The following is a 20,343-nucleotide window of genomic DNA, read 5'->3' on the forward strand; positions in this document are numbered from 1 at the left end:
GAGATGCCGAGCACCAATAAATCAATAATGTGGAGTTGCTGCATTATTTTGAAAATTGAAGATTCACCAGATCTAAGCCGACAAGGTTGTTATCTAGAAGTTTGTGAATTAAAATGGAAGATAAGAATGAAGAGCTGGTGGCACAGAACACCATGTAAAACATTCTAAGGATACAACTGAAAAAGTTTGAAGATAAGAACAAGATATGAGGTAGATACATTGTATCCTACCTAATCCATTCGAATCCCTAAAATTGGAGAGGGAGAAATGAGCGGCAAAGGAAAATCAGATTTCTATTTAAGGAGTCATAAGTTAATGAAAAGAGAGAGAGAGGCGGTCAAGCATGAAAGCATGAAATGCTGAAGGAGGTGCTAAGGAGATAAGAGAGCATAGTGACTCTGTTTCAGTAAGAAGACCCCTGATATGGATGCATTGGTACAATGAGTTAGAAGACTCAAGGAGACAAAGCTTGAGAAGAAGTCAAGTAGTCAGAGCTGAAGTGATTGAAGCCAAGCATTAGGATTGAACTGGAAGTGTGATCTGAAATCTACAAAGTATGTTGTAAGTTATATCAGATCAAAAGACCATTATCGTTACTTTCTAGCAATTGTAACAGTAAAGTTTAAATCCTATGGAATTAGGTTGGTTTAATAGCCATGAGATAAATCCTTTAACAGGGTGACATTCCAAGTGAATGTTCTAAAGTCCTTTAACCAGGCCCATTCCTAACAGTTTGGTGAAATCCTCTAACAAGGTCACATTTAACAGTGTGTTGTAAGCCTTTAACAGGGCATGCTTTTAATAGGGCATCACTTCAGAAGAGTGAGAATCAAGTAGCATATTACTGGTGATTTTTCTCAAATTGGGTTTCCACGTAAATCATTGTGTCATGTGTTGATCTTGCATGTTTTATCTTTGCATGTTGATTTATTGTAACTTGCTAATATGGTTGATTTAAAATTTTGATGGATGAAAAGTGTATGGATTCATTAAAAGTAGTGAAAAAGTATTAATAGGGCATTTGGACCTTGGATAACTGATTCACACCCCCCCCCCCCCCCCCACCCTCTCAGTTATTCTAAAGAATTCTAATAGAAAGTAAGGTTTGGATCTACCTATTTAAAGACATCTTTAGAGTCTTCTAGAATAATATCAATGATCTAGATGTTTCCCTTTTTGTCTCTTCATCTGATTGGTTGTTCATTCCTCATAAGGATCGATGATCCACATTGTTACACATAAAATCCTTATTATTTTGTTTGTTTTGGTTTTTCCTATCTCCAAAGTCAAAGTTGAACTTGAACATTTCATTTTATCTTTAGTTCAAGTTAGTTGTGTAGGAGTTTTAAAATTAAAGATCTTCTTTTGATCCAACTCCTCAATTTATAGTCCATCAACTTGAAAGGTTGAAGTCGAAGTTGAACTTGAGCCTTTCAAGTTCAAGTTCAAGTTCAACATTATGTTTACTAACAGATTATGACTCCAATTTTCTTGTAGGTCTTATTTCAAAAGGGAATTTAACTATGGATCTTTGGAAACTATAAAAAATGGCATGATTAGATGTTGAAAGCGTGATGATAGTGACAATTGGGAAGCACATGTGAAAGTACAAGTCATCATTGAGTGGACTGCGATTACAAGCTGAGGTCATTCAAGTGTGAGATTGTGTGTGGATTTGATAGGAGCATTTAACAAAAAGGACTAAAATGTCTTTTCAAATAAATCATTGCATGAATTTATTAATGATTTCACATTCCCTTAGCCATTCATGATCTTTCTCAAAATTGCACCTTAAGTACTAATTTATTTTCCATTTTTCCCTAACTTGCTATTATAGAGTTTGAAGAGATAAAGCTGGTAAGGGTTTGTAGTATTAGTTTGGCACACAAAATTGATGAGTACCAAGCAACTTTTTCTACGATTTTCCATTTTTGGTTTCCCTTTAAGAATTTCACGAAATTGTATGTGATGGGTTGTTTTCATTTTTAAATCAACATGTCTCTGTTTCGACCAAAACTCTCAAAACCCGTAAAAACCCATTTTTTGAGTTCCCCTCCTTAAATTTGAGATACATTTTTGGTGAATGTAAACTTGATAGGGTTAGTGGAAAGAACCAAAAGTGCCTAGAATGGAACCATAGCTCAAAAAAAAAATAGTAGCGAAATATTAGAGACCACAACTTTTTCTCCTGCTATGGGATGCCTTGATGTAGAAATAGAATGTGCAAATCACTATGATCCTTAGAGTAGGTACATAAATGATGCAGGCAAAGGGGTGAATAAATAGGGCCAAAGGCTCACCCAACTATCCAAACCACCCTGCAAGAGTTAACACAATGGAAGCAAACATAAGGAACAACAACCAAAGGAGGAAAAAGGGTGAAATATTTTTATTGATTCATCAAAACATCCTCATACATGCCCAGCTATAAGGCCTTTTGGGTTATGACCAATTACAATACTTTCACTTACAAAGATCCAACATCAAATTTGCACCTTCAGTTCTACTCTCCAAAATCTTCTTCTCTAAAACTTGCCTAACTCTAAGCCTAAACACTCTATATATACTTGCCAAAATGGCTTATAGATTATTCTAGAACATTATATAAGAGGAGGGCTAACCCAACAACAGTCTGGACACATCCCAAGAAAAGATCTTAACATAAATGTCGTGATCAAAATAAATTCAACAAGTTGGCTCGCAGAAATCACGTTCAAATACTAACACTCAACATACACTGGGTAACTTGGCACACAAAGAGTGCTACAGTAACTTGGTACGTGAAGAGTGCTACAATAAATTGGCACCAACTAAGTGCTATAGTAACTTGGCACATGAAGAGTTCTATAGTAACTCGACACCAACTAAGTGCTACAGTAACTCGACACCAACTAAGTGCTATAGTAACTTGGCACATGAAGATTGCTACAATAACTCAGCATCAACTAAGTGCTATAGTAACTTGGCACCAACTAAGTGCTACAGTAACTCGACATATGACGAGTTCTACAGTAACTCGACACCAACTAAGTGCTATGATAACTCGACACATGAAGAGAGCTATAGTAACTTGGCACCAACTAAGTGCTATAGTAACTCGACACCAACTTGCAAAATGAACAAAAATCGAGCAGGATAACAAGACAACCCAAGATGCTCTTGCATCAGACAATTGGGGTTGAAAGAAATGATTCTCCTAAATCATTGAGATGTCCCAACCTGAGCTAAATCCATCTCAAATTGAGAAATCCATGAAGCATCTTCAATAGGTCTGTTCTTCCACTTCACCAAATATTCATAGTAATCTTTTCCCCTTGTGCTCTTGCCAACTCTCTGATCCAATATCTGTTCAACTTCTTTAATCTGCTTCTTAAGACAATCATATGATACAAAAACTTCATCCTCTGACTCATGATACTTATAAAAATCAACAATATTGAATATAGGAGATATATCCATGTCATCAGGTAACTCAACTTCATAGGCATTACCATTGTCAAACTTCTTCAAGATCTTACAAGGTCCAAATTTCTTCATCTTCAGCTTACTGTATGTTCCAACTGGGAATCTTCCTTTCTTCAAATGAACCATCACCTCATCACCAACTTGAAAATCATGGTGTCTTTTAGACTGATAAGCATTCTCCTTATTCTTTTGATTAATTTTTTCCAACCTCAACTTCACTTCCTTATGCAAAGACTCCATAAAATCAACAAATTCTTCTCCTGTAGTGCTTTTCTTTTCTTCACCAACAATATCTCTCAAATCTGATATACCTCTAAGATGCATTTCAGTAACAATCTCAAAAGGTGTCTTTTCTATACTCCTATTCACAAAATTATTATATGCAAATTCAACTTGTGCCAATACCATCTCCCAATTACTCAGCTTATTCCCAACTAAACATCTTAGCAAATTTCCAAAGCTTCTATTCACAACCTCTGTTTGTCCATCTGTTTGTGGATGGAAAGTAGAACTAAACTTTAGCTCAGTACCCATCTTCTTCCACAAAGTCTTCCAAAAATAGCCAACAAACTTATTGTCTCTGTAAGAAATAATGCTTCTTGATAATCCATGCAATCTCACAATCTCCTTAAAGAAAAGTTCAGCAACATGCTCAACATCTAATGTCTTTTTACATGTATGAAATGAGCCATCTTAGAAAATCTTTCCACTACAACAAATATAGAATCAAACCCCTTCACTATCTTAGGCAATCCAAGAACAAAATCCATAATGATGTTAGCCCGAGGTTTCTCAAGAACAATAATAGGTGTATACAAACTAGTATTTTGACTCACTCGCTTTGCAACTTGACAAACTCCACAACTCTTTACAATTTTTTTAACATCCATATACATTTATGGCCAATGATACTTCTCTTTTAGCAAACTCAATGTCTTATCAATTCCAAAATGTCTAGCTAATCCACCACTATGCTTTTCCTTTAGTAGATTCGACCTCATAGAACTTTTAGGAATACACAACTAAATGCCTTTGAACAACATATCTTCTTGAATGAAATACTCATCATACTTACTTATGTGATTCGTTAGATTTGGTGCTCTGCACTCTCTCCATGCCTCAAAAAAATTAGGATCAACATCATATAACTCTTTCATCTCATCAAAACCAAGAACTTCAACCTTCATTTCAGTCAACAATGAACATCTTCTACTCAATGCATCAACAACTTTGTTAGTAACTCCACTCTTATGCTTGATGACAAATGTAAAACTCTACAAATACTCAACCCACTTCATATGTCTTTGATTCAATTTATGTTGACTTCCCAAGTATTGTAAAGCTTTATGATCAGTATATAACACAAACTCCTTAGGCATCAAATAATGTCTCCACTTCTTCAATGCTTGAACAATAGCATAAAACTCTTCATCATACACATACTATTTCCTTTTAGCATCATTCAACTTTTCATTAAAGAAAGCAACAGGTTTACCTTATTGACTTGATACAACTCCTATTGGATTACCACTTGCATCACATTCAACTTGAAATACTTTGTTTAAATCAGGCAAAACCAATACAGATAATTCAACAACCTTTTGTTTCAAAGTCTCAAAACTCTTATGAGCTCCATGTGTCCACTTGAATTCATTTTTATCTCCCCCATTGTTTCATTCATAGCATTACAAACAACATTGAAATTCTTTATAAATTTTTTGTAAAAACTAGCCAAACCATGAAATGATCTTACCTCACTCACATTCTAAGGTATAGGTCATTCCAAAATTACTTTAACCTTCTCAGGATCCATCTTCAAACCATCAACTAAAATCACAAATCACAAATCCCAATACACAATCTCCTCTTGCATAAAAGAACACTTTTTTAGATTGATCAACAACTTTCCCTCTTTCAACCTCTGCAATACTTGTCTAATATTCTCAAGATGTTCTTCCTTAGTCTTACTGAATATTATAATATCAACCAAATAAACAATCACAAACTTACCTAAAAATCTTCTTAGAACTTCATTCATCAACCTCATGAAAGTACTAGGTGCATTAGTCATACCGAAAGGCATAACCAACCATTCATACAAACTATCTTCTGTCTTGAAAGTAGTCTTCCATTCATCACCTTCTTTGATTCTGATCTAATGATAGCCACTGTTCAAATAAATCTTGGTAAAATACTTTGCTCCACTCAAACAATCCATTATGTCATCCATCCTTGGCATAGGAAACCTATATTTCACTGTTATCTTGTTAATGGCTGTAGAATCCTTATGCACTTGTCTATTAAGTTCTTCATTCTCTACAGGTGTTAGTCTATATGGTGCTTTTTTTGGAAAACTAGCTCTAGGAATTAGATTTATACAATGACTTATACTTCATATAGGAGGTAAACCATCTGGGATATCATCAGCAATAATGTCTTTATACTCATTCAACAACTTTGCGATTTCTTCTGGCACTCGATCAGTACTATCATCTGTCACTCGGTCACCACTGATAGGCACTCAGTTAACACTATTTTCTTACACTCGGTCTCCATTGACAAAAATCAATTTCCTTGGAATTATAGAAAATAAGACTTGATTCTTTTTCATTTCCTTCTCAAATTGTTTCCCATTAACCATGCAAATTTTTACAATAGTACAATTAACCTCATCTAGACTTTCAATCAAAGGTAGCAATGTTTGTTTCTTCCCATTTACCCAAAGAGTATAGTGATTTAATAATTGATCATGTACAACATATCTATCATATTGCCAAGGTCTAGCCAACAAAATATGACAACAATCCATGGGCATAATATCGCTCAAAACTTCATCAAAGTAATTTCCAATTTTGAATTTCATAAGGCATTGCTCACTTACTAATATCTTATGCTCATCTTTGATCTATGAAACATGACAAGGTTTGGGATGTTTCAGCCTCTACAACTATAACTTGGTAACCAACTCTTCTGATGCCAGATTTTTAGAACTTTTACTGTCAATGATCACTTTTTAGCATTTTCTAGCCATCTTACATCCACTAGTAAATTTAGGGCTAAATTTTGACGCGAAAAGGTCAAAAATTTGACCAGAGTAGGTTGATGACGTGACCAAGTTTGTTGTCAGTCTTTTTTGGTCAGTTTTTTGACACATACATTTTGCGTTGAAGTTTTGACTTCATAAAGGTGGACTTACCGACGTGAATTTTGTCAATTTCCTTAGTCCAACCTGAACTATTATTTTCTCATTTGTGGGCACTGCTGGTCAAAATTTTGACATAAACCCACACCAATTTGGTGTCAAAATTGCAACCAAAACCTCTTACTTTTCTACGCCAGTGCCATACAATCAATGTCAAAGGCAACCAATTTGGCATTGAAATTGCGACCAAAACCCCTTACTTTTCTACGTTGGTGCCATACAATTGACGTCAAAGTGAAGGCATTTGCATCAAAATTGAGACCAAGATATGTAGAAATTTTGACGAGTTGTCCCAATTATTTTAAAAGCTTTGCTCTCATAGGAGCCTTCTAAATTGCACAAAATTTGATTCTAAAGCATAATTGCTCAATGTATGAGAGTCAGGGTATCATGCATATTTCTACCCCCACACCATTGCTTCATTTATCACATGATTTATTTCATACAAAACAATGGGAAGGAGGAAGAAATGTGCACGATATCCTGAGTCTCCACTGAGTAATTATGCTTTACAAAAAAAAATTTGTGCAGTTTAAAAGGCTCCTATGAGAGCAAAGCCTTTGCAATAGTTGGCACAACGCATCTAAATTTTGGTTCCTGTAGGGAAGAATAAAATTAGGAAAGAATTATTTATCAGGAATGAAAGCTAATAATTTCATCTATTTTTTAAATAGATAAACGTGACAAAAAAACTTACAGTCCCAATCACATCATCATAAGAGTGCATATATAACTATAACTATAACTATGTCTAAAACCAACATAATTTATAAATATCCACAATTCAAATATTATCCCTTGATGTTTTCTTTAATGAAAATTTTAAGTCAACTATGTTATTGCCCTAGATGAATACCAAATTGTCATTAGGCTAAAGACTGTAGCAAGATTTACAAATGCAAGGAGAACTATCCAACCAAAGTAGAAAATGACATGAAAAGTTAACAATCTATCAATTAACAATCTAGATGAAATATTTCTAGCAATTGAACTGTACGTTATAGAAATAAAAAATTGCCTTAAAATTGACACCTAACCAGTTGTTCATTTGCATCCGTAATGGCTTCACAAAAGTTGAAAGCTTACGATTTGTCAAGAACACAAAAGGCATTCGTAGTTCAACAACATCAATAAAAGTAAAGCAGTTCAGTTGCACGGTGAGGGCAAGAGACTATCAATATCAATTGTGGAGTTGTAGATAGGTAAGTGATAAACATAAAGAAGTAGTACAAGGCACCATTTGCCATGTTCTAATACGATGAACTACCTTGGAGCTGGTTCTAAACTTTGATTGCTTAATGTTGGATTTGATCCAATGGTACCATTTTCTAGAGGAGGTCCCACACCCCACTTTCCTTTTGATTCTGAAGGTACTAATAAAGCATCTTCGCAAGCTGATCTCCCTTGTGAGCTCTCAACTGAAAGAGAATTCCTAATTGAAAAATGCTGAAGATAGTCACGATGTGCCTATCAGTCGAAGATAGTCACGATATGCCTACTACTAATAGGCACATCATGACTATCTTCAACATTCTCCTATGGATCTTGTGGTTCTAATATTATAACATGAGGCTTCCTCTTTTTTTTTTTTCAAGCATAAAGCTGATGCTCGAGAAAAAGAAGAAGCCTCATGTTATAACATGAGGCTTCCTCTTCTTTATAACATGAGGTTTCCTCTTTTTTTTTGAGCATAAGGCTGATGCGGCCCTGTAATAAGAAATAAATGGGTTTAATTTTGATTATGTACAACACAAAGGAAACCAAAATATAATAGCAATTTTTAACAGAAAATGAACTATATAAACTTATAAAGCTTGTTAGAAATAATAAGATCAAAATGAACTGAAAATAAAGAATTATCAATTAATCCAAGAGAGTTTGTGATGAACATAATTACCATACTTTATAAGAGCTTTCCAAGATCAACACAAAGGAGGAGACAAGGATTTTGAAAGGGGAAAGCAAAGAAAACCCCTTGTGAATAATATGAATGAGGCAAATGCCTAAAGAATGAAAGGAAGAGAGAGAAGAGAGAAAATGGAGCCATAGACTCATTACAAGAACTACATAGTGATTGTGTGTTTAGAATGAGAGAGAAGCATCTCTTATAAAGACATGAGAAGAGGAGTTATTTGTAACTCCCAAGTAAATGATTGCCACATTCATAAGTGTGTGCATAACAAGTGACATAATCCTCTTAAGGAGGAATAAACTATTTTCCTTAATAAAGGAATTACAAAAAAGGACTTGTCCTCACATGTGGACTAGAGGACAAACAACTAAAGGGATACCTTGGTTTATCCCATTTAATAAATACAACCAAGGAAAGATTATAAGTTCTAACAAAGCTCATAATAATAATAGGCCATAAACTTGGATAGATTTGTTGTAGATTTCTAAGATGATTGGGGTGTACTTATCATCACGATCTAAATTCTGTAAGAGATTAGCATGTGTTATTTCAGCAAAGATAATCGCCTGAGAGAAATGCGCACATGCTGGTGATTGTCCACTTTATCTAATCTGGTATTTTCTTGCTAGGTTTCAAATTATTAATTTATATAATCTATTAACCAATCCAAGCCTTCCTATAATCCCTATTTTGTTAAGTTAATCATGGCCTAATCTTTGCTTCAAAGCTGAAGTCCAAGATTTACTCTCATTGGCATTTAGCTTCCATTGATGCTTGTGAGATTCCTATTTTGTTGAACAACTACATTATAACTTTCCATCCATTATATCTTGTCCTCATATAGCTAAAAAAATGTCACTATTATTTTCTTCCCATTCCCTATATCTTATTCACATAGTAATGGAAATGCCATTCTTATTTTGAAATCTATGAATTTAAAAACAAAGTTCAAGGGAAACTAGCATATCATATGATGTCAAATGGGCATCTCAAAAATTGTATGAACAATGGTCTCATAAACATACCATGTTTCATCCAGAAGAGCTACAATTCCCCTTGGTTTCTGCATATAAAAAATACAATTGTATTTAAGATCCTGGCCCTCAATTTCAAAAGTTTGTGCTCTAATAAACACAAATTTTTGACAAAGCACTACAAGTTAAATTGAGAAAGGGATCATTCATTCTAAAATACTTAGTCCATAAGATACTAAATTCTATAGAAAAAAATATTATTTGGAGTTATGAATAAGTGTTAACCCCACTGATTTACCTATACCCAGAATGTTTATTGAGAACCTTAATTAAAATGATATATTGTGTGTACGTTTAACTATGCAGTTTGCATCTACATCTAACTAGAAAAGGAAATGTATATCAAAAAAGACCTTTTCAATCAGATCCAAAACATCTTGATTGTCAACAAACTCAATGTAGCTCCAATCAATTTCTTCTCTTGTGTATTCATCTTGTTCCATCTAAAGACATGTTGCACAACATATAAAAAAATCCATAGAAAAAAATAAATATCATACACAACAAAATAATATTAAAATAGTTAAGCAAATATACCTTGAGCAAAGAGCAAAAACAAAATGTATAAAAAATGCATTTCTTTCAAAAATTATGATAATTTAATAGATATGGAACTTTCTGACCTGATTGAAGTGTTGTTATAGCTTCTCATTTGTAAGATTGATATAGAACAGTTCAAAACTGCAATGAAGAAAAAAATAGGTTTTCCTTAGCTCACCAAAGAGTAATATGTAAACATTTTGTATTATGAAAGCTTTCAAATATAGCTCAGTAAATTGCAATGACTATAGCTACAAGGCATGATTTAAAATATGCAGTCTTGATGTCTAATAAAAAAATGTACCTGTTATTCTTGAAAATCTCAAAACTATAAATATCAAGAATGCCAATTAGGGTCCTAGCCAATCGAATTATTTATTTTATTTACTTTCCTATATCCAATACGAATGACATTATCTTAAGAAGAGCCCATAGAACAATATACATTCTTAAAAAAACTAAGAAATATACTTCACTCTCCTAATATATTCTTCTTTGAGATCTTGTCCTAAGAAACACAATACTCACAAATGGTACATCATGCTAGTCAAACAATCGTGAGCAAAACATCTTAGCTAGTAAGTGCAACAACTGGGTCAAGAGGTTTTGTAGTGCTTTCATCTCAAGTCACAATGACACATTTACAAAAGAGTCTTCTAGAACCTTAACATTGCACCTAAGATAATATATAATGTAAATATTAACCCTCCCATAGCTATTTTCTTCCCGTGCAAGTGTAAGAATGCAAGACTAGCCATTAAGGGATACAGATAATCTTGAAGGATTATTGATTTAGTCTTTAGATGATGCTTGAGGTAGCAAGGAGGAGGTGATATATTTTCTTCTTTAAAGAATGCTAGATGTAGTGTGTAGGCAGCCCTGGTATCAACAAAGATAGAAACTAGTATTGCATAAGCCGGAGTTGGGATGTGGGAACAACGTAGTTTAGAAGAATATGTTCTAGTTGAATTGCACTGAGAAAATTGAGCATTCCGAATTCGAAAACTTTATGTTTACTCCAAACCATTGCATGTCAAATTTTAAGCATTCAAAATTTATAAACATTCTTTTTACTCCAAAATGAAAGCACACCAAAGGAAAAAATACAAATAAGAAAGCTCTGATTTCCTATATATGGCACTTAGGTTATTGTAGACTCTGGAAAACTGTACAAAATAGTATATTGATTGGAACAATAAAAAGCATACGAAATTATTTCCTATTATTGTTTGTTAAAATATATATTTGGTTTATAAGGACTACCAATTAGAAGAAGTTTCTCATTTCCACCATCAAATCCTTCCATCTCTATAAGGAATTGTGTCTTTAATCTTCTTCTCAACTCATGCTCTCCTTCTGGCTTGTACTGTCACCCATGATTATGGATAAGAATTAAGTATTCCTCTTAGATTATAATGCAATGGTTTTTCTATAGACTAACATATGAATTTGAAAATATATGGCATATTTACTTGAGAGAGAAGAGAATCTATTTCATCAACAAATATTATTGCAGGTTGTCGACATCAAGCAACTCCAAACAATGCCCTCACTAGTTTCTCACCTTCACCTATCTGCATATCCATGATTAGTAACAACAAGAATCAAACTATTTAGAAGGAAAAAAAAACCTTGGGATCTATTATATACAATGGTTCAGAAAGCACAATGCTTGCTAAAAGTTTTTTGAAGGGGCCCAGTGGTAACAAGTTAAGTGGATTGACTGTGCGGAAAGCTCCATAGTTAAGTGTGTTATAACCTATAGTACTAGAATGGGTGACCTCTCAAAAGAACTAGTGCTTTAGCCTTCAGCTCTATGAGCATCACCTAGATGCAATGAATGCTAAGTGGACCATTCAAGATTCAGAAAGATAGGTTCTTGTGACTTATAAAAAATGGATCACTGAAGATTTACTCAAAACTATGACCAATTTTGGTTGGAAGGTTTTCGGTGGATAGAAATGGGATGTAATGGTTGGATATGTGTTTGAAGGTGTTTGAGTCAAATTCAAACTTGTGTGTTGTAGGGAATGGTTTTTTCTAGAAAGCCCTAGGTTGTTAACCCATTTCATGAGGGTTTGTTGGTTGGTAGTGTAGATGCGAGTATCTAGAAAATCTAAGTTTAAAAGTGGTGGTATTTTTTTTCTCTACCAATACTATTTTAGGTCTTTTGAGTCTTGGAGGGTAGTGGAGGATAGAGCTTCTTTATTGGGCTAGGCTAATTAGGCCTAGTGCATGTGCAATCAATAATAAAAGGCTTCACCAGTCAAGGCATGAAGGTCTGAGTTTAAGATGGGTTTAATAACTCCAAAAAGGGTATTTGGAAAGGTAATTTGGAAGGGTAATCAACTTACTAGGCTGTTTGGAAACTTTTCATGGAATTTGCAAATTTCTATCTAGACAGGGCTACTAGGCAGACCTAGAAGGACTATAGTGAAGAATGATGAAAGATGGATTGTTTGGAGTGGATCATGATAGATAGACCATGATAAGGTGATCCAAGGTGTTGTGATCAATGTGAGAATCTTGGTTGAGATTTTGGTATGGTGGAGGGGCTAAGTAAAAGATTGAACAAAGAAAGCTTTAGCTACTATAACACAAGCTATTAGATTTTCTTGGCTGGACATATAAGAGATTTCATTTAGGAACAATGCTCTCCAGTGCATCTAATGTTGAAAATTATATTTATACACATATGTGTCTAGCTAAGAAAATATGCAATGCAATTTCTTTTGGCTGGACTGTGGAAAGCTAGATTACACAAAACAAGAAATAATCTTGTCATTCAAGGAAGAACCAACAAAAAATTCAAAATTACCATAAGAATTACAACTTGAGCATATTGACATACAAATATTGTAAATTCATAGCCAGGAAATATACATAGAATTCTATGAGAAAAAATGAACATTGGTATAAACGATAGAGAAGCCAGATTACAAATATTATTGGTTTATGATTTTCAGATTACAACCAATCTTCATGGCTACGCTGAAAGATCCTCACAAGTAGCCTATCTATAGTAGAGTGTTCTACATACAAACATCTTATTCTTTCCCTTCTAAACATGTTTATGCATGCAACATAACAAAGTACAAAAAGCTTCACTGTAGCATTATAAATTAAATATGCATATCTCTATGAATGATGTTTGCAATAAATCATTTAGATCCCAAAAGTAGAAACACCTATAGTTCATCATTTTCTACCACTTTGAGATTCCAAGGAAAATCTTCATAATTTCATACATATGGAAAGACTTTTCCAGTATCTATACCTTTCTTTACTTGACAATCATAAAATGGAGGTGCATGAAAGCAAGGTTCCATTGACATGACTTTATGACATGGTGGATCTAGAATAGTGTCATTTTTAGGCTTAAACATAATCAAAGGTTTTATGCCTGCAAAACCTTGAGCTACATATCCAAATGTGGACCATGGGCTTATTATAAGTACATCACAAAGAGAAAGAAGATACATTTCTACCCATGCCTTCATACCGTGAGATTGATTTTTAGTGTGCTGCCATTCTTCATGACTAGGCTAAAAGACACACAATCTGCCCATCTATGGTAGGGTGTTCCCAACACAAGTCTTTGATTCTTTCATAGTACCCAAAACCTAGAGAGGTTACTCATACTACATTAGGCTTCTTTACAAATCCATTTTCATATGTAGGTTCAAGGAATTCATCACTATGAGATATGTTGGGTAGAATTTTGTTCTTCTGAGTACAAGCCAAAACCTAATTTGATATATGTGGGAAGTATTCGGGATCATATGTTCTGATCTACAAACTATTGGGCGTTCATTTTGCATGAGGTCAACGGTAGGAATCCATAGTGTAATTCCTCTCTTGAAAAACAAATATTTTTAGGGACTCACTCCAAGGTTCAGTGTTTGTCTTGTGACGTACCAAAATTCGCTTAGTAGAAGATAAATGTGAATGTTCATGAGGAGGCCTTTGCTGGTTCTAAAACTCTTTTACCTTGGAATCAAGTAAAATATGTTCGCTGTCACAAAATATCACACCAAAAGAACAAAAATTTTGTATTTTCTATTTTTCAATGAATGCAACTCTAACAATGCAGCTACTATGAGGTCCTATTCTAACAGGAGGGGTTAGCAAAGAAAATAATGAAACTAAAAGAAAATAACATGAAATCAAATAACTTGAAATTGAAATTCCTAAATGGACATAAGCTACAGAGCACAATGCGCTGCAAGTTAAACCTTTGAAGAAATCAATAGGAAACCAATAAAAATAGGAGTAGCGCTTCCTAGAATCCACTGATGCAATCGTCGGTGAGAATCTTTAACAAATTGAATGATGTTTCACTCTTCATCAAATCACAAGGCCACAAAAAGTGCACTCATGTGAGACAAAAAGCTATGTAGACACAATCGAGTGATCTCTTCTCAAGCTCGTTACGTCAAAGGAATTCATATATCTGTAGCAAACACTAGAACTAAAAGATCGCACAACTAGAAACAACGCAATAAACCTTTGGCTCAATCACAATCTCATGAATAAAATCCACAAAATAATGACACATTCAGGCAAGAATAACTACACTCCAAATGCTAGCACCAAAAGCATAACTTTATTGCATAATAACGACAACCCTTTTTACATTTAACAATGGGATATTTATAAGAAATCATCTTCTCAATTTGTGTTAAGAGAGAGATATCTTGATGCAATAAAATGCTTTTAAAACATTAAAACAAACTAAATATATACAAACTGATAATCTAACTGGTGCTTAGAGGGACTCCATCCATATTTTATTCATTAATTGTATGCATGAGCCCTTTACATGTCAAAAACAATGAAAGCATGAGAGATAAAGTAGGAGGAAGCCATCAGTCAAAGTAGAAGTGCATGGAGACACCAAAAATAGAAGCTGGCCCTTCACTTGATGTGTGTCGGAGTTAACTGGCCATCAAAATGCATTTCCAATGCATGGAAAGTGCTATTTTTGGAACTGGCAATTTACTGTTGGTGCACCTCTGAATTGCGAAGTTGTGGACCTGTGGAGTTATAGACCTCGATTGGGTCAAAATCTCAAAATTTTACTAAGTGTCAAAATTGAAATTCTGGCATCTGGGTTTTGCTCATCTTTATCCTAAAGATATGTTTGGATGTTTGCCCTTGAATTTTTCTATAATCTCAATAATCTTAGTAGCATCAAGAAGATTCAAAGCCTCATACTTATCTTTGACCTTTTGTCTGTAGTTGCCCACCTCAATTCGAGTTTCTGCAAAATCTTTGAGTTTGGTATCCAACTCTAACAATGCTTCTTTTGTCCTAAAGGCTTGTCTGATGTCTTCATCACTAGATGCTTCCTCTAAAGTATTTATGAAGTTTTCCACAACTACCTCAACTGGTAAAAGCTTCTCTCATTCTTCATCTTCAAAAATATCCAAGCATGCATCACTATATAACTTTTTTGCTTCCAAAATTTGCTCTCAGGCTTGGTCCTTGAGCTTATGTATCTCATCATGCAATGTTTCCATCACTTTATTTCCCTCTGCAATCTTTTCTATCCAATCATCTATCATGTCTAGCTCTTCTCCAGTATATACATCAATCAGAATGTGGTACCTTTGTCCTTTTATGGCCTGTAGAGTTTGCAAATCCTTGCTCCAAACCCGTACCTCATCCATAATACTAAAGTCCTCCCTCAAAATTGCCATGATCTTATCAACATTCTCTTGTGTAGCATGTAATAACTTTAGACTTCTTGTAATTATAGTGACACCCCTATCCTCAAGGTTTTCTCGCCAATCCTGACAAGCTCTCAAGAATGGACTGAGCCGTACACCTTCCCCCTCTTCAAGAATGGTAGTCAAAGTCTTGTCAGGGTGTTCAGAATCAAGAGGACCAATAACTTTAGCTAGATATCCTTTCAAGATCTCAACTTACCTTCGAAGTGCTCTGATTTCAATCTCATCATGTTCCATATGGTTAAGAACCTCTTTGACTCCCATAGTCATCATCTATCTAGAAGTATCCCGTTTAGGCTTCCCTAACATGATATCCTTCACTTCATAGTCCTAAAGGCTGACAACTTCTTCATCTGTATCTTTCAGAGGGTGAGCCACCTATGCAAATAAGTCCTGGTTTCAAGTAGTAGTAATGAATGCAAATGGTGTTGCATCTTGTAATGGAGAGTCAGTCTTGTTCAAAATCTCTGCAATGTCACAAATATCATCCTCTGAAGCAAAGAATTGATACTTAGCACTTCTCATTATTTCCTTCTGGAACCATCTTGGGATATGTCTTTCTGTAACCTTGGCTGTAGATGATGAAGGGATGTGTTCAACTAACTCCTTCCCTCTGTCGCTCTTGCTTGGAGTTTCCTGTTGTGAGGGTTCTTCTTTTGTAGTCTCAGTTTTTGTAGATCCCATAGTTTGATCCTCAACTTCCTGGGAAGGCTATTGTATACATTCCATTACCTGTGCCTCTTTTGATGGCTCACTAGTAACCCTTGGTTCTAGTTCTCCTTTTAATGATGATTCCTTCTGAATATGTTCCTCTGAACTCGGTGGTGGAGGTGTCACTGAAACCTTATCTACCATCATAACCTAAGGTGAAGATGAGGGAGTTGGATGAGGACCTTGTGTCTTAGGTGGCATCTACGTCCAATCTTGCTGTTGAAATTCACCTGTAGGAGTATCTCTAATCTTATCTCCAACCAATTCTGTACCCACTGGCATGAAATCAAAATTAGGAATGGAGAGAATATCATCACCTAGCTCCCTTTACTCATTCACCCATCTTTGTACTTCATCTTTCAAAGAAGAGAGTTCTATCATTTCAGCTCGGGTGGGTGGTGGGGTATTTGTGACATTCTTCTTTATTTCCAATTGTATAGCTTTGGCCAGTCGGGTTCTCCCTTGTAGAGGCACTTGCTCTTCCTCCCCATCTGACTTTGTTTCATCCTCATCTGATTCTTCCTCGGGGATGGTTTTAGGAACAAATAGATTAGGTACTAATCTTTTATGAACTCTTTGCCTCTTGTTCATTCTAACCTTGACCCTCCTTTGCTTCTGTGGAACCATAGGAGAAGCAAGCTCTTCATGCATCGGATGAATGGATGTCTCTGGAATCTCTCCCTCTTCTTGTTGGCTTGATAAAATAGGAGGTAATGGAAAATCAACCTGGATATGAGAAATTCCAGAGTCTTGGGGGTCCTAGGGAGTAGATTCATGTTGCTGCAAAGAAGCCTATTCTTCAACATGCTCTATCTGGATCCTCTGAGGAGAGGTTCTCTTTGTCTTTTCCTTCTTCTTCTCTAATGGATGGTAGTATCCCACTGGACGATCAAGCTGGTAGACTGTTTCTAGCCTGATAGGAGACTGGAGTGCAAAGGTAGGAGCTGTAACTTTCCTCCCCTTTACCTTTTCTGGGTGAGCATGTATATGGAATATCACTGTATCCGAAATTGGATCAAGTGAAAAGGGTTTCTTAATCCAACTCTTTTTCATTCTTATGACATGTCTTGCTTGATTATTAATATCATCTCCTTCCTCTCTATCAATTTCTGCATTCAAAATGGGCCTCTCACCAACTTTATCTATATTGAATAAGGGATCCAGTAACTCTTGTGAATCCTGTAGCCTTATCTCATCCAGGATGGTCAAATGGAGAGCCTTCTTTGCTAAATACAAAGTCATTCTACAATAGTCCCTAATACGAACATCATAGTCATTTGTGGCATTCATCCAATGATCTTCAATGGCGTCTTCATGGTAGAACTCTTTTCCTGCCTGATTTTCCACTTTACTAACATTGTCAAAGAATGGCTAGGGAGAGTTATATTCTTCGAGAGGATAATTTTCCCATTCCCATTTGAAAGTTGGGATATCTTGCTTTCTCTTTACCTGGTATGCTCCTATTACAAAAGGCCAATCCCAACAAGGCCTTCATTATTTCTTGATCCTCTCATAAGCTGACTCAATCTGCCGAGAAATTTCCATTAGAACTAACTTGTCACTTGGGTATCTTGGGAGCTTCTTTTGATGGATAGATGCACCACCAACCCGAATGTATGTGAATGTTTGGAACTGGATGAAATATGCACCAAGAGCTATGATCTGTGCCTTGGCCTCATCAAACAATCTCTTCCCATAATCCCCTTTGATGAATCAAATGATGGCAAAGATGAAGGCATCATTCACAATCCTGTACTCATTGCTTTGTGGTGAGAGCTTCTTCTTAACTAGCTGAGGATAGACTATATATGGCCATGCATTAGGATCCTGCATACTGCCTTTCTTGTACAACCCGAGATAATTGGTGGCTCTTGCTGCAAGTAGATATACCACATAAGAAGTCATATAGAACTTCTTCTTGTCCTTTACTGTTTGCAACTGGTCACACAAGTTCTCACTAAGTGTGGTGGCCCAATCTAGTGGCATCTTTGCATGTCTGATGGTCTTAATGAAGTTAACCATGAATGGAGCGAGATGACCTACTACAGACAATCCCATAACTCTGGTCAAGAGAATGATTAAATATCCAATGTCATCCTTCATGTATCCTCGAGTCATATCTACTTTACTGATTGTATTCCCCTGAGATGGCTTCTCAATGAAGTATGAGGAATATGTGATGTTGATGGCCTCTTGGTAATGATCCTTGTGCCACCTCTCAGCTGCTTCATATGAAAGCTTGATAAACTGATCGGCTCTAGGTAGGTGAAAAAACCTCTTGATATTATCAGGTCGTAGATCTAAGACCACTTCACCAATGACGCTCTTTACCACCCTTTCCTCAGGAAATTTTTTTTGAGATAAGGTCATAATCAATTCAGCTGACTAAATGGTCCTAGGATGTGATGCTGCATTTACCAATCCGGATCAGATTAAGGCGGATCTCAAAGAAGATCTTTCAGTTGGGTTGTTACAAACCCTCAAAAACTCTCCCAAGTCTATATGTCCAAGTTCTATGTCTTTGATCTCAGATATTCATCATGCAACCATGACTTTGGGGTTACGCCTTGGAACTTGTACGCAACTAGTTTTGCTGTTGATCCGGATGTGGACACCATTTGATTATATTACCTGCATGTCACAAAAAAAAAAGAATGATTAATTAACGCAAAAAAAAAGAAGTCCTTCTAGAAAACTTATTTTATTATTTTATTATTTTAAAAAAAAAATTTGGACTCAACTTTCTAACTTATTTAACTGAGTTTTCTTCTCCCGACTCCCAAACTATGAGTTCGGGAGTCAAAAAAAGTAGGGGGTCCCCATTCCTAGTAAGGAATGGGGTGTGTGTTGTGGAGACCACAACACAAATCTATCCTTTGTTCTGCATGAGCTAGATAAGCTTGATAGAATCTAGTAATCAAGCCCTAGACTGGATTGGTGGGGTGCAATAGGTACCTACCTAAATAATGAAAAATAGAATCTCTTTGAGGAAATAAATGGTTCAATTCCTCATTGAATGAGGGTAGTAGGTAGAGAGAGCGGACAAAATAGTTATTGGACCTTAGAAACAACCATGGTATATGCTTTAGAAATTGCACCTGCACATGCAATTCGTATATGTGTCTAATTTCTCACAAACAAAAACCATTTGTTATGTTTTTTGATGTTATCTTTATTATGTAAGACTTCCGTTAAGCACAAGTGCTTCCCTAGAAAAATAATTATACAAGGCTTTCTACATTCAAGAATCAAAACAATAAAAGAACTTGAAAGCATGATTTTATTAGAAACTTACCCACTTACTCGTCAATGAATTGGCAAAAATATAAAAGAAAGTAGCTTTGGCTTCTCTTGCAATAGTTTTTCCAATCATTGTTTTCCTAGTACCCTAAGAGCAAATTAAATGTACTTTATTGTAAACAAAAATGAATTTCCAACATATAAAGAATAGAGAATAAATTAGACTGACTTATAGGAGAGCCAAATAAGAGGAGCCCTTTGCTTGGAGAGCGACATCCTTGAAAGATGTTAGGTTGCAATAGAGGCCATATGACCATTTCCGTCACACACTTTTTGGCATACTCTAGCCCAACTTCAGTATAATTTTGGAAAAATATATATTAATGTTAATGGGTACATAGAAATAAACATGAATAATATTATCATCAATTCATTCAGCCATATTAAATTTACCAATATCATCCCACTAAACATTGGGATCCTGGTCCATTATCTCATTGCTAACAT

General features: G+C 35.3%; 1 pseudogene; it reads right to left on the bottom strand.

Annotated features, from left to right (window-relative positions):
- Positions 1 to 13,341: 13,341 nt before the first annotated feature.
- On the bottom strand, positions 13,342 to 19,969 carry LOC149532599 (galactoside 2-alpha-L-fucosyltransferase-like; annotated as a pseudogene).
- Between the last annotated feature and the right edge of the window lie 374 nt (positions 19,970 to 20,343).

The sequence above is a fragment of the Cupressus sempervirens genome, chromosome 10 (assembly GCF_028749045.1).
Source record: "Cupressus sempervirens isolate cs-2001-9-10 chromosome 10, ASM2874904v1, whole genome shotgun sequence".
Lineage (NCBI taxonomy): Eukaryota > Viridiplantae > Streptophyta > Pinopsida > Cupressales > Cupressaceae > Cupressus > Cupressus sempervirens.